Source organism: Schistocerca gregaria, chromosome X (assembly GCF_023897955.1).
Source record: "Schistocerca gregaria isolate iqSchGreg1 chromosome X, iqSchGreg1.2, whole genome shotgun sequence".
Taxonomy (NCBI): domain Eukaryota; kingdom Metazoa; phylum Arthropoda; class Insecta; order Orthoptera; family Acrididae; genus Schistocerca; species Schistocerca gregaria.
In genome coordinates this window covers 791,374,951-791,390,864 of record NC_064931.1, presented here as the reverse complement: position 1 = coordinate 791,390,864, position 15,914 = coordinate 791,374,951, and the positions used below count along the sequence as shown (strand labels likewise).

Below are 15,914 nucleotides of genomic sequence, written 5' to 3'. Positions count from 1 at the left end.
AATGGGTAGTCATTGGACAAATATATTATACTAGAACTGATATGTGATTACATTTTCACGCAATTTGGGTGCATAGATCCTGAGAAATCAGTACCCAGAACAACCACCTCTGGCCGTAATAACGGCCTAGACACGCCTGGGCATTGAGTCAAACAGAGATTGGATGGCGTGTACAGGTACAGCTGATCATGCAGTTTCAACACGATACCACAGTTCATCAAGAGTAGTGACTGGCGTATTGTGACGAGCCAGTTGCTCGGCCACCATAGACCGGACGTTTTCAATTGGTGAGAGATCTGGAGAATGTGATGGCCAGGGCTGCAGACGAACATTTTCTGTATCCAGAAAGGCCCGTACAGGACCTGCAACATGCGGTCGTGCATTATCCTGCTGAAATGTAGGGTTTCACAGGGATCGAATGAAGGGTCTTAACACATCTAAAATGTAACGTCCACTGTTCAAAGTGCCGTCAATGCGAACGAGAGGTGACCGAGACGTGTAACCAATGGCACCCCATACCATTATGCCGGGTGATACGCCAGTATGGCGATGACGATTACATGCTTCCAATGTGCGTTCACCGCGATGTCAATAAACACGGATGCGACCATCATGATGCTGTAAACAGAACCTGGTTTCATCCGAAAAAATGAGGTTTTGCCATTCGTGCACCCAGGTTCATCTTTGAATACATCATCGCAGGCGCTCCTGTCTGTGATGCATCGTCAAGAGTAACCGCGGCCATGGTCTCCGAGCTGACAGACCATGCTGCTGCAAACGTCGTCGAACTGTTCGTGCAGATGGTTGATGTCTTGCAAATGTCCCCATCCGTTGACTCAGGTATCGAGACGTGGCTGCACGATCTATCACAACCATGCGGATAAGGTGTCTGTCATCTCGACTGCTAGTGATATGAGGCCGTTGGGATCCAGCACGGCGTTCGGCATTACCCTCCTGAACCCACCGATTCCATATTCTGCTAACAGTCTTTGGATCTCGACCAACGCGAGCAGCAATGTCGCGATACGATAAACCGCAATCGCGATAGGCTACAATCCGACCTTTATCAAAGTCGGAAACGTGATGGTACGCATTTCTCCTCCTTACACGAGGCATCACAACGTTTCACCAGGCAACACCGATCAACTGCTGTTTGTGTATGAGAAATCGGTTGGAAACTTTCCTCATGTCAGCACGTTGTAGGTGTCGCCACCGGCGCCAACCTTGTGTGAATGCTCTGAAAAGCTAATCATTTGCATATCACAGCATCTTCTTCCTGTTGGTTAAATTTCACGTCTGTAGCACGTCATCTTCGTGGTGTAGCAATTTTAATGGTCAGTAGTGTAGTAAGCCTTCGGGCACACATCGCACTGTTCTGTAAACACCAGGACTATAACAGACAGACACTATTTCGTCCATTACAGTGGTGTATTTTGAGAGAGGGCTTCTCGAAAGATTCAGATATAAAACAAGCTCCCAATTTTGCGGGAGTGGATGACCCAATTTCCCAATTATTCGTGCACATTTCGGCGATTTCTGAAAAAAAAGTCCAATGTGTTTTACACTGCTCCCCGCTGAGTGCGTCCTTCGTTGGGCCAGAAAGATGGAAGTCGGAAGACGCAAGAGTATGGCTATAGGACGGATGAGTAAGAACCGTTCAATGTAGTTTCGTGGGCTCCCCTCGGTTGCGAAGACTTTTGTGAGGCCTGTGCTTTGTCATGGAGGAGGAGAATTTAGTTTCCATTTTTGTGGCGACGACCATGCTGAAGACGTTTCGTCAGTTTCCTGAGGGTAGCATAATACGTCTACATCTACATTTATACTCCGCAAGCCACCCAACGGTGTGTGGCGGAGGGCACTTTACGTGCCACTGTCATTACCTCCCTTTTCTGTTCAAGTCGCTTATGGTTCGAGGGAAGAACGACTGCCGGAAAGCCTTCATGAGCGCTCGAATCTCTCTAATTTTACATTCGTGATCTCCTCGGGAGGTATAAGTAGGGGGAAGCAATATATTCGATACCTCATCCAGAAACGCACTCTCCCGAAACCTGGACAGCAAGCTACAGATGCAGAGCGAATCTCTTGCGGAGTCTGCCACTTGAGTTTGCTAAACATCTCCGTAACGCTCTCACACTTACCAAATAACCATGTGACGAAACGCGCCGCTCTTCTTTGGATCTTCTCTACCTTCTCTGTCAACCCGACCTGGTATGGATCCCACACTGATGAGCAATACTCAAGTATAGGTCGAACGAGTGTTTTGTAAGCCACCTCCTTTGTTGATGGACTACATTTTCTAAGGACTCAACCTGGTACCCACCTTACCAACAATTAATTTTATATGATCATTCCACTTCAAATCGTTCTGCACGCATATTCCCAGATATTTTACAGAAGTAGCTGCTACCAGTGTTTGTTCCGCTATCATATAATCATACAATAAAGGATCCTTCTTTCTATGTATTCGCAATACATTACATAAGTCTATGTTAAGGGTAAGTTGCCACTCTCTGCAACAAGTGCCTATCCACTGCAGATCTTCCTGCATTTTACTGCAATTTCCTAATGCTGCATCTTCTCTGTATACTACAGCATCATCCGCGAAAAGCCGCATGGAACTTCCGACACTATCTACTAGGTCATTTATATATATTGTGAAAAGCAATGACCCCATAACACTCCCTTGTGGCACGCCAGAGGTTACTTTAACATCTGTAGACGTCTCTCCATTGAGAGAGTTCTCAGAGTTGATCGTTGCACCATGAGAGAGGAAATCAAACAGAACAAATTCTGTAGACTCCCAGAACACCGTCGCCATTACTTTGCCGGCTGAGGTTGCGGTTTTGAACTTTTTCTTCGGGGAAGGGATGATGTGGCGCCACACCACGAATTGCCCTTTTGTTTCTGGTTCGAACTGATGACCCCATGTTTCATACCTGTTATGACGTTTGACAAAAAATTGTCACGATCAGCCTCGTAATGCGCAAAGAATTCCCCACAGAAGGTTCTTCGTTGCTGTTTATGGTCTTCTGTTAGGCAGCGAGGAACTCACTGCGCATACACCTTTGAGTACTCCAACTGGTGGATGATTGTATCAGCACCACCAACAGAGACGTCCAGTTATGCAGTGAGGTGTTTGATTGTGATCCGTCGATCATCTCGAATGAGTGTGTCCGCCCGTTCCAACACTGCAGGAGTCGTAGCTGTGTGCGGCCGGCCGGCACGCGGGAAATCGGACAGGTCTGCTCGACCTTGATGACAGATGACTTGCACAACGACTCACCGTGATTTTGTTCGCTGCCAGAACTCCGTAGACATTCTGCAAGAGCCTGTGAATATCTGCGATGCTCTGGTTTTCCGTCAAAAAAACGCAGTGACAGCTCTCTGCTTGGAATGCACCTCAGTCGCACAGGATTAGCCGAGCAGTGCCGGCACGGTAGCTCATCGTGTTCGGTCAGAGGGTTAGCTGCCCTCTGTAACAAAAAAAAAAAAAAAAAAAAAAAAAACTGAGTTAATCTATCAACAACGAACTTAATCGGATGTCTTACAACGTCCGCCCCGAGCAGATTGAGCGAACAAAATGAGATTAAAAAAAAAAAGGTCTAAGGCGCGTCTTCCATCACTAAATAGCTAAACTGTTTGCAAAAACAGTACGTAAACCCCTAGTAACTTCGGCTAACGCTTCTTAGCTCAAATGTAGCTTCGTGTTAGGCTGCACTCACAATGACACCGACAACGGTCGTCAGACACCGTCGCCAGAGATCTCCCGATAACTTCGGGCCGCGCGGGATTAGCCGAGCTGTCTATGAGACTGCAGTCTTGGACTGTGCGGCTGGTGCCGGCGGAGGTTCGAGTCCTCCCTCGGGCATGGGTGTGTGTGTTTTTACTTAGGATAATTTAGGTTAAGTAGTGTGTAAGCTTAGGGACTGATGACCTTAGCAGTTAAGTCCCATAAGATTTCACACACATTTGAACATTTACAGACGCCATTTTGAAGGCTATCAATAGCGCTGTCACCTACCGGAACTTCATGAAACTATAGGGACTGAAGCGGTAATATTCTACAATGTTTCACGACAAATTCCGCATTTTTCAACCGGAACTGGGCGTGAAAAGAATATGTTGCATCACTTATTGAACGCTCCTCGTAGTCGGTACGGATGTACAACAGAAATGGTCGGGGAACTTAAATGGAAATCCTCGGAGAAAAGATGACGTAGTTCTCGCGAAACCCAGTTGTGTGAATTTAGAGAAACTGTATTCGAAGCAGACTGTGCGACCACCATGTTGCTATCGTCGTATATCTCGCGTAGAGATCATCGGAAAGAGATAAGAAGACTACGGTACGTGCAAAGGCTTTTCCATCTTTCAGTACGTTTATGGAGTAGGAAAGAAAATCGATAATCGTACCGTTGCTTGCGGAATGTCAATGCAGATGTACTAATTTGACAGGATGGAGCTAGTGTGTGTAAAAAGACAAAAATCACATTGTATATCAGTCACAAAACGGGTGCTACTTGGCTCAGTTTTTAGACCCCTTTTGTTTATAATACACCGGGTATCCCAGGAGGAATTGTCTAGACATAGAGGTATAACACGAATTGTCATTCGAAGCAGAAAATGGCTAGTAAACATGGGCCTAAAATGTACACCTTACGAGCTACGAGCACTTCATCTTCGATACTGCTAAACAAAACTAGTCTACTGAACAAGTGCTCGTATCACGTAAGTTATGAATTTTATAGCCAATATTTGCTAGACAATTTTTTCTTGTTTTGGTCTATACTACCTCCTCCTGAATAATGGAAAGCAAAGAGTTTGCAGTATAAGACATTTGTTTCAAGGTATCGAAGACGTAGAACTGTTCATAACTCTTAAGGTATGCATTTTTGAGTCCATGTTTACTAGACGTTTTTGCTTCGCATGGACGTCTGTAATATCTCTGAATACTGTCCATTCATCCTGGAGTCCCTGTATGTGAAGATGTTAAATGTATTGTATCACTGTAATTATAGTTGAATTTACTCTTTGACAACACTGATTACATGAAAAATTCTGTAAGTTGAACAAATTTCATCTTCTCTGTTCCATTCTGAAGGTGGACAACTATGTTACTATTTCAGTAAATAAATCTTACACTTCTACAGGTAACTTACGTAAAAAGAAGAAGATTAGCACAAGCTCTGATTGGGAAAAGGTAGCGCAGTAAACCGACAGCATCCCTTCAAAGGAAACATACAGGTGGTTGCCTTTCAAAGGAATCATCCAGGCGTTTGCCTTACGCGATTTAGGAAAATGACAAAAAACCTAAATCTGGATGATACGGCCGGCCTTTGTGGCGGAGCGGTTCTAGGCATTTCAGTCTGGAACCGCGCGACCGCTACGGTGGCTGGTTCGAATCCTGCCTCGGGCATGGATGTGTGTGATGTTCTTTGGTTAGTTAGGTTTAAGTAGTTCTAAGTTCTAGGGGACTGATGACCTCAGATGTTAAGTCTCATAGTGCTCAGAGCCATATGAACCATTTTTTGGATGGTAGGACGGTGATTTGAACCGCCGTCCATTCCGACAATGGGTCCCGTGTTTTCCCTTCACGCCGCCTCGATAACCAGGCGATCTCTTTACTTATCTATTCTGTCATTACCGTCTTCGAAGTTAATGCCTCATTATGAAATGTTCATCATTATAAATCAGACATAAGAACAGCAAACGCGAAATGTGGGAATGAGGGCAAGATACGATCTGCCCCCTGCATTTGGCGGTTGATACGATGACATTTTATGGTTTGATGGTTTGACTGGAACGAGCATATGTCGTTTTGCCTTTCGTTTCGACATTTTGCGGTCTCTTCAGCTACTGATCCATAATATTTTTCTTTCTAAAAATAGGGAAGATATTGCATGTAATTATTCTCCTTCTATTGAAAGGAGACTGACACGACATTAAGAAACTATACACCTAGCAGTCTTTCCATACAGGGATATATATTCACTGAACTCATCACCAGCTGCAGAGAACAAACAGTATGTCTTAATTAGGCAAAAGGAACCGTTTGGCTTTAGAAATGGATATAGTGCAAGTACAGTCGAGTATTAGCAAGTCACCGACGAAATTATGGAAAAGAAATATAAGTGGCACTTTCAACTTCTTCTGGCACTGATAGATTTAGGGACGTTGTTTGAGACGGTTTCAATAAAATAGTTACTGGCAGCACTTTGGAGACAAGGCGTAGACTCAACAAATGTCATGGGATAGCGATATAAGCATGTTTAGATGGTGGTAGTGTCATGTACACAAAGTATAAAAGGACACGGTGTTGGCGGGGCTCCATTTGTACTCTGGTGAATGATGAGAAAAGATGTCCGACATGATGATGGCCGCACAGCGGGAATAAATAGACTTTGAACGCGAAATCGTAGTTGACTCTAGAAGCATGGTACATCCTATTTCGAAAATCATTAGTTAATTCAATATTACGAGATCCACAGTGTCAAGAGAGTGCCAAGAACACTAAATTTCGGGCATTACATCTCACGGCGAACAACGCAGGGGCCGACGGGCTTCAATTAACGACCGAGCTTTAGCGTAGAGTTGTCAATGCTAAAAGACAAGCAATACTGCTTGAAACAACCGCATACATCAATGTGGGACGCACGACGTACGTATCCTTATGGACAGTGCGGCGAAATAAGGAGTTCACGGGCTATGGCCGCAGACGACCGATGTGAGTGCCTTTGCTAACAGCACGACTTCGCCTGCAGCGCCTTTCCCGGGCTCGTGGTCATATCACTGACGACTGGAAAATCGTGACCTCGTCAGATGAGTCCGGATTTCAGTTGGTAAGAGCTGATGGTAGCGTTCGAGTGTTGCGCAGAGCCCACGAAGCTATGGATCCACTTTGTCGACAAGGCACTGTGCAAGCTGGTCGTGGCTTCATAATGGTGTGGACTGCCTTTACATGGAAGGAATTAGGTTCTTTAGTCCAACTGAACCCATTGGAAATGGCTGTATCTGGCTACTTGGAAACCATCTGCAGCCATTCAATGATGGAATCTGTATGGATGACAATACATCATGTGAGAAACGATGTAAATGAAAAATAGAGTCAGGCAAGGAGATTCCGCATTACCAAAATTATTCTCAGCAGTCCTAGAGGAAGTTTTTCGAATCCTTGAACTCTATAGCTGGAGAAGGAATGCATGTTAACTGCACGTACCTGAAGCACCTTCGTTTTCCTTATTACAATGTACTGTTTCCAGAATGAGATTTTCACTCTGCAGCGGAGTGTGAGCTGATATGAAACTTCCTGGCAGTTTAAAACTGTGTGCCGGACGGAGACTCGAACACGGGACCTTGCCTTTCACGGGCAAGTGCTCTACCAACTTTTTTTTTTTTAATCGTTGTGTTTGGTCGTTGTGGACGTCACATGACATTCGGTCAAGTTCGTTTGTTGATCCTTCTACTCAATTTTTTATTACAGAGGCCAACCAGCTCTCTGACCGTACACGATGAGCTACCGTGCCGGCGACATCTATTTGTCCAGCTGAACTACCCAAGCACGACTCACGCCCCCTCCTCACAGCTTTACTTCTGCCAGTACCTCGTCTCCTACCTTCCAAACTTTACAGAAGCTCTCCTGCGAACGTTGCAGAACTAGCACTCCTGAAAGAAAGGGTATTGCGGAGAGCTTAGCCACAGACTGGGTTCCCGAGTTCGAGTCTCGGTCCGGCACACAGTTTTAATCTGCCAGGAAGTTTCATTGTACTGTTTGTCTCTAGTGAAGACAAACTACAGTCGCGAATGGATGATTTTGTTGTTGTTGTTATTGTCTTTAGTCCGAAGACTGGTCTTATGCAGCTCACCACGATAGTCTATCCTGTGTAATCTTCGTCTCTGCATAGCTACTGCGACCTACACTGACGTGACAAAAGAAATGGAATAGCGATATGCACAAACGCAGATGGCGGTAGTAGAGCGTACACAGGGTATAAAACGGCAGTGCATTGGCCGAGTAGTCATTTTTACTCAGGTTAGTCATGTGAAAAGAAATCCGATGTGATCCTTGCCGCTCGACGGCAATTTATAGACTTTGAACGAGGAATGGTAGCTGGAGCTAGGTGCATGGGACATTTCATTTCGAAAATCGTTAGGGAGTTCAGTATTCTGAGAGCCGCAGTGTCGAGAGTGTGCCGAGAATACGAAATTTCAGGCATTATCTCTCATCACGGATAACGCAGTGGCCGGCGGCCTTCTCTTAACGACTGAGTGCAGCGGTGTTTGTGTAGTTTTCAGTGCTAGCAACAAAAAAATCTGCGTGAAATAACCGCAGAAATCAATGTGGGTCGTACGAGGAACATATCCGTTAGGATAGTATGCCGAAATTTGGCGTTATGGGCTATGGCCGCAGACGAACGACGCAAGCGTCTTTGCTAACAGCACTACATCGCCAGCAGCGCCTCTCCTGGGTTCGTTACCATATCAGTTGGATCCTAGACTACTGGAAAACCGTGACCTGGTAAGATGCTTCCCGATTTGAGTCGGTAAGAACTGATATGGGTTTGAAGAAGAATCTGGACAGTTCGAGAGAATGGTTTGGCCCCCCAGAACACCCGTCATAAATCCAGTCTGTCATTTATTGGACATAATCGAGTAGTCAGTTCGTGCACAAAAACCTGCATTGACAACACTTTCGCAAGTATGGACGGCTATAGAGACAACATAGCTCACTATTTGTGCAGGGGACTTGCTGTACTACGCCGGTCAAAAGGAGGTTTGAAGCGGTATTAGGATATATCCCATGACTTCTGTTACCTCATTGTACATCCATTCGAATCTGCACACTGCATTCTGCCTTAGTCTACCTCTACAATTCTTACACCCTGGAGGGCCTGAAAATGATGGGTACTGAATCCATTGAAACGTTGCAACAAGACGACGACGCCACTCGGCTGATAACACGAGAAGATTTCACAGCTGAAATAGGCCCAGAAAGCCTGCAATCACATATGATAATACTACATACTACCTCCTTCTTAGGTATGGAGCAAATCTGTTGGTTAATTTTGCATTTGGTGTAGTCTACGGTGGGATTTATGGGACTTAAACAGGCACCATTAGTTCACGGGCGTTTTCTCTGAAAACCCCGAAATAATTTTTTACTATATTTTCGCCGTCACCAGCGAACCAAAACGCAAGACTTCCAAGAAGGCTATGCACAGCAAACGGCTGAAATATTGGCGATGTATTCCTAAGCTCCCGATCTCAAACAACGTTGATAACTTTCTTGTTATCTTCACCCATCTCCAAGATACAGAGATTCAATCCTACTTCTACACATAAAATTCGTCATAAAGCGAAATCTAAATAATTAATAACCGCAGCAAATTGCTTAAATTTTAACGATATGTTCTCTAGGCATTTATCTAGAAGAGCTATCTCTCCGTTTTCAAAAACTTTTATTCACTGTCAAGAAATACCACAAAAACTTTTTTTTGCTACCAAAACCCAGCCGTGGAATACGAGAGGGCTATGTACAGCAAATAGCTGTAATTTTCACGATGTATTTCTAAGATATCGATCTCGAACAGCTTGGCAGTTTTCTTTGTCTTTATCCGTTTCCGAGATACAGAGGTTTAAAGTTTTCCTATTTGTAAACGTAAAATACGCACGTAAAATCCGGTTTGAGGCGAAAACGTAGCATACAGAGTGACGTAGAACTCACAAATGTGCTGTCAAGTGTCTCCGTTGTCATCTGGTAACACCGTGCTGTAGTACTGAAGCACAAGGAAAATTTTTTTGTACTTAAAATTTGGTATGAGATGTAAAGTTAGTAGTTTTGCATCATTAAGTTTCACGTAAGTAAAGTATAAAAAATCTTACTGACCAGTACATTTCTTTTCATTTGAGTTACATGCCCTGTTGCAGAAGGGAAAGAAGGGAGCCAGCGGAAAAATGCTCCTATCGGAGCACAAAAAATGCGAATATGTTTCTGTTTTTTAAAAGAGTATGACTGAAAAAGTAAGTACCAGCGCCTTTAAAAATTTTCCAAAAAATTTTGGTGTACGATCACATTCCATCTTTTTTATCCTGAGAGAGAAGAAGTGGTAAAGGACGGAAAAGTAATAAACACTGAAAAATAGTAGACAGTGGTTGTGTTATAGAAAGAGCGAAGTAGATAATGGTAGTGTGAGAGAAAGAGAAACACAGTGACAGTGGAAAATAGTTGACAGTGACAGAACAGTACTAGTAATAGAGAATACAGTGAAGGCGATAGTCGGGATTAGCCAAGCGGTCAAAGGCGCTGCAATCATGGACTGTGCGGCTGATCCCGGTGGAGGTGCGAGTCCTTCCTCGGGCATGGGTGTGTGTGTTTGTCCTTAGGATAATTTAGGTTAAGTAGTGTGTAAGCTTAGGGACTGATGACCTTCGCAGTTAAGTCCCATAAGATTTCACACACATTTGAACATTTTTTTGAAGGCAACAGTGCCAGGGTGAGAGGTGGGAGGGGGGGGGGGAGGAATAATGAGAATGAAAAAGTGGAAGTGGGTGAGAGTCAGTGATATTGAGAGACAGAGTATATGACAATGACAAAGAGGAAGAGAGACAGAAAGAGTGACAGTGAGAAGAGGCAGCAATAGTAGGGAGGAACGAATAAGACATTAGCAGTAAGAGGGAGACAGTAATAGTAAGAGGATACTTCAGATGTAGAACAGAACGAAGGGAATTGTGGCTGTGACACAGCAGACAATGACAGACAGACACAAAGAGTTAATGACACTGAGTTGGGCTGAATGAGAGTGAGAAAGGGCAACTAGGAGTGGATGGGTATGAGACATTTACTGCGATGGGCTAGTGGGTGTGAGTGAGTTGCAGATAGGGGAGCTTGTGGGAGTTTGAGGTGAGTTTAATATCTAAAAAAGCGCAGCTATATTTGCACAAAAATTTTTGTTAAAAATTTTAAAGGTGCTGATGAAGGTGGAATGAGGCAGCTGGTACCCGAATTTTCGGTCAGTCTTTTAAATGAACAGGAACATATTCGCATTTTTTCTGCTCCGACAGGAGCATTTCTCTGCTGCTATATAAAAGATCTGGTGGACATTGTGAGCAGCAATCTGCCACTGTTTGTTGATTACGTTTTGGTGTAAAGGAAGATGTAGTCGTTGAGTGACTGTAGGAGGATACAAGATTACTTAGACAAACTTTCTAGTTTCTGTGATGAATGGCAGTTAGCTCTCATAGTAGTAATATCCATATTAATGAAGACGACTAGGAGAAACAAGCCTGTAATATTCGAATACGGCGTTAGTAGTGTGCTGCTTAACACATTAACACTGCAAAATGTTATGAAATAGAACGATCATGTAAGTATCTTAGGGAAGGTGAGTGGTCGACTTCGGTTTATTGAGGGAATTTTAGGGTTGAGTTGAGTAGTTTGGGAGAAGAGACCGAACAGCTAGGTCATTGGTCTCATTGGATTAGGGAAGGACGGGGAAGGAAGTCGGCCGTGCCCTTTCAAACGAACCATCCTGGCATTTGCTTGGAGTGAATTAGGGAAATCACGAAAAACCTAAAGCGGGATGGCCGTCGTCTTCCCGATTGCGAGTCCAGTGTGCTAACCACTGCACCACCTCGCTCGGTGAGACTTTTAGGGAAGTTTGATTCATTTGTAAAGGAGATCACGTATGGGACACTAGTGCGAGCTACTCTTGACTACTACTAGAGTGTTCGGGATCCGCACCAGGTCGGATTAAAGGAAGACATCGAAGCAATTCGGAGGCAGGGCTGCTATATTAGATACCGGTAGGTTCGAACAACGTGCAAGTATTACGGAGAGGCTTCAGGAACTCAAATGTGAATCCCCGGAGGGATGACAACGTTCTTTTCAAGAAACACTATTGAGAAAATTTAGGGAACCGGCACTTGAAGCTTACTGCAGAACGATTCTATCACCACCGCCGCACATTTCTCTTAAGGTCCACTAAGATATAGAGTAGAGAAATTAGGGCATATAGATAGTAGTTTTTCCCTCACTCTATTTGTGGGTGGACAGTAAAGGAAATGACTAATAGAGGTGCAGGGTACCCTCCGAAACGCACCATATGGTGGCATGCGGAATATGTACGTAGCTGTAGATGTATAAATACACCGCAAGTAGCACTCCCTACGGGTTTCTTCCCGTTCCATTCAAGTACGAATAAGTGCTTAAACGCCTCTGTGCGCGCTACAGTGAGTCTTATCTTGTCTTTGAGGCTCCTACGGGAGCGATATGTAAGCAGATCCTCACTTAAAACTGATTCTTGAAACTTGGTAAGTAGGCTTATACGGGAAAGTTTGCAGTTATCTTCAAGTATCTGCCAGTCTAGATTTCTCAGCATCTCCGTGGCGCTCTCTCATGGGCCAAACAAATCATTGTCAGAAAGGGAAAGACCCCCATTAAGATAAAATAAATAACAGAAAGTTGCCTTCCGTAAAGTAAACGGAAACAAGCGAAAGAAACTGCGCACCCTTCAATTCCACGCTCTTACAGCCATCGTCTACAGACCTGTGTCCACAGTCGTGCTAACTAAAATACTGGAAATCGAGAATGCACTCAAAAATCGTGCATATTTTGACACCGTCAAAAAGCTGAGAATTTGTTGCTGTTAGATTACTTTAATTTAATATACGATACGTATACTTCTCAAATTTCGGACGAATGTTTTTCAAATTTCTCTTAACTATAATTTCTTGAAAGCTACGCTAAAACGAGGTACTAAGCATTCATGTAAATAGATTGTTATTACTGTTTCACAGTCCACGTTCATGCCGAATAATCAGTGTAGATGGCTGCTATGCGGAGGACCCAGTCCGATTCTCGTTACCGCCAGAAAGTGGCAGCTCGCATAAATGCACTGTGGAGCTGCGCTTGACATCATCGCTAACTTTAATAAGGCCTATTTTAAATTCTTTGTTTATATTTGTACAATATGTAGTCCTGAAGCACAGTGTCAATAATCATCCCCCAGTTTATGAAAAAGAGAGGAGAACCTTTGCAAGGAACCGGGCACTTTACCGGTCCAGCGGCGTTGTGTTTGGCTGTTGTGCGCATGTGCATGTAGTGAGCTATGAGTGAGTGACAGAGGGCACGGTCGCTCCCGCAGAGCCGAAACTGGCCAGGCGTGGCGGTGGAAGGTAGTATTCTTTTTCTTTTTTTCCCTCTGGATGTGGTGTGGTTAACCCTTTACCACTTTCTTAAACGATGTAATATGTGAAGTTAGGTTATTATCCTGCTCCCAGCTATTCTATTTGACTCCTTTTTCTCTTTCGTTCTTTCGTTTTACGGAACGGACTTAAATCCCCAAGATGAATTCGACTGTAAGTGAACTTCAACACCTTGAGGTTTCACCGCTGTCTCTCCATGAGTAAGCTACAGCTAAGAAGAGAGCTCGTTCAACAATGATATTCAGGTAACTAATCAGAGGTAAGCAACACGAAGAAGACTATTCGCAGCTTTCATTCTGGATGGTACCAACTGAAAAGTTGGCTTTGTGGCTGTGAAGTAAAAAAATGCACTGATTAGCTTTCCGTGTCTGCGGTTTGGAGGTGATATAACGTGGATAAAAGATGGTTTTAGAAACATAAACGAAATGGAAGGAGAAAGCGAAAAACGTAAGAAGTCAAAGAAGCGCATTGATAATGTAGCTCCAGTGTCGCTTTTAGCATCCTTAACTATTAGGGAGAAACTTAGCGAGGCATGCAGACTTCCAATCAAAGAGCATAATACGCACAAAGGTTAAAAATAACAGTGAAATTTTGTCCAAAATAATAGACTGCATTTTGCTTCGTGGAAACTCAAACGCCCTTGCTTGGACAGAATGAAGAATATGATTTAGTAAATGTGGGGATATGTAAAGAATTAGTAAATTTAGCGTCTATATAAGTTCCACTTTTGAAGAATCATTTAGAAACCAGTGCAGTCTTGAAAGTTGCTTCTGAGACCAATCAGAATGACATAATGGAGTGCCTGCTACAAATATACCATGAGGAAATACGAATGGTAATTAGAAAAGCTTGTTCTGTAGCTGTCACAGATGATGGAAGACTCCAAGTGTCCTTGTTCTACAGTACGCAATCAACTGAGAAATATTTGAACGTTTCCTTCGGGAGAGGTGGTGGGGGGGGGGGGGGGGGGGGAGAAAATCAAAGTACTAATGGTACGTCGAAACGTATTTCAGAACAACTGGACATTATCTTTGAAGGAAACGAATAAAAACTGATACGGTAGGTCTGAACTTTGACGGTGCAACAATAAAAGTAGTTTATGGTAATACGCTTTTCATTTACTGCAGTGCACAACAACGTAATTCAGTAATGAGAAATGCAGCAAGTATTACACGAAACGCAAGACTATTTTTCTCTTATTATTCTGACTATTCCAACATTCTTTTCAAGATCACCGCAACATGCGTCCATTTTCAAGAAACATATGGATTTGAGTATTCTACGTCCATGCTCTACAACGTAATACTTCAACACAAGGACCATAAACAGAGATCACGAAAATCTGCAACCTTTAAAAATCTGCCTTACTGAAATTCAGCCAATATCAAATGCAGATGAACCAATGCAGAAGTAACAAAAGTTTTAAAATAACTGACTGATCATAATTTCAAGTTTTGGTGAGAGCTTTCTCATCAGATTTTTGCCTTATGTTGAAATAATTTACAAACAAGTGCAACATCAAGAAATTAGTGTGTTTAAAGTTAATTTAAAAACTGTTTTTTTGTAAAACATACTGTGAGAATTCTTGAAAGACATTCATGAGAGAAGTTCAAAAAGTGTGAGACTTTATTTATGTTTTTATAATGGACAGATATTTTTCCACTAAACACTTAGTAATTCCTACATTGTTCAACAAGAAATGCTTCACTAGTTTAAAGAATCAACATCCTACACAAGATATAATGCTCACCACTGATGCATGTCTCATGGTTGACAAAGAAAGCTTGAAACTGACTTAAAAGTGATGTATTGTAGGTCTGTCGTTCATGAATACTGTACATTAAATGAGCTCCTGAAATTTATCTTGGAAAATAATCTAGCAATATTCTTAGTGATATTAAGAAACTGTAAAAACCCTCTTGACAGTTTCCATGACTACATCAGAGACAGAACGCTGCTTTTCGACAACGAAAAGAATAAAAACTTTTCTAGGTAGCATCATGAATTCTGAAAGGCTAAATGCTGTTGCAGTGTTTCCAATGGAGAAAAATTTCCTCAATAGTCATCCAGAGATCAAGAAGATAATTATTGAAATAACTTAAAATTAACCTATAAATAAACTGCTTCCGGTCCACCACAGATGCTATAGATACTGTAGTTTTATTCTGGTATCTGTTACCACAACACGAACATCTTCAGGTATTCAGCATACAGTGGACATTAAATACAATTTTAATTGTGATACATTGCAATCTTACAGTTTACAGATTATGATAATAGATTACAATAAACACAGGAGTAAGTAGTAATATCATGTGATCGTACAAGTTGACGTCAAATTCTTACTTACCAGTAACATTCTTTATGGTGTGGTGCAATAGTTTATCACATTAGATACGATGTTCGTTCCACAAACCTATAGTGAGGAGATCACCGAGCATGTGGAACATTTCATAAAATCAAAATTAAATAATGCATGGTTACAAAATAACTTATATATTATTATTCCTTCCACGTATCCTAAGTTATGTGGTCTACAAGGATTCGAAATAAGACAACATTTATATTTATTCATTTATACATTTATTAAAAACCTTGGCACAAACATTTCAATGTACACATACTAAGTACAGGTTGCGCATAAAGTCAGGGAACACTTTCAATTATTTATTGCACAAGAATAAACATTGTACAGATTTCATACATACTGCAGTTTG

General features: G+C 42.7%; 1 pseudogene; it reads left to right on the top strand.

Annotated features, from left to right (window-relative positions):
• Nucleotides 1-14,461: 14,461 nt before the first annotated feature.
• LOC126298323 (uncharacterized) lies at nucleotides 14,462-15,299 on the top strand (annotated as a pseudogene).
• Nucleotides 15,300-15,914: the final 615 nt, after the last annotated feature.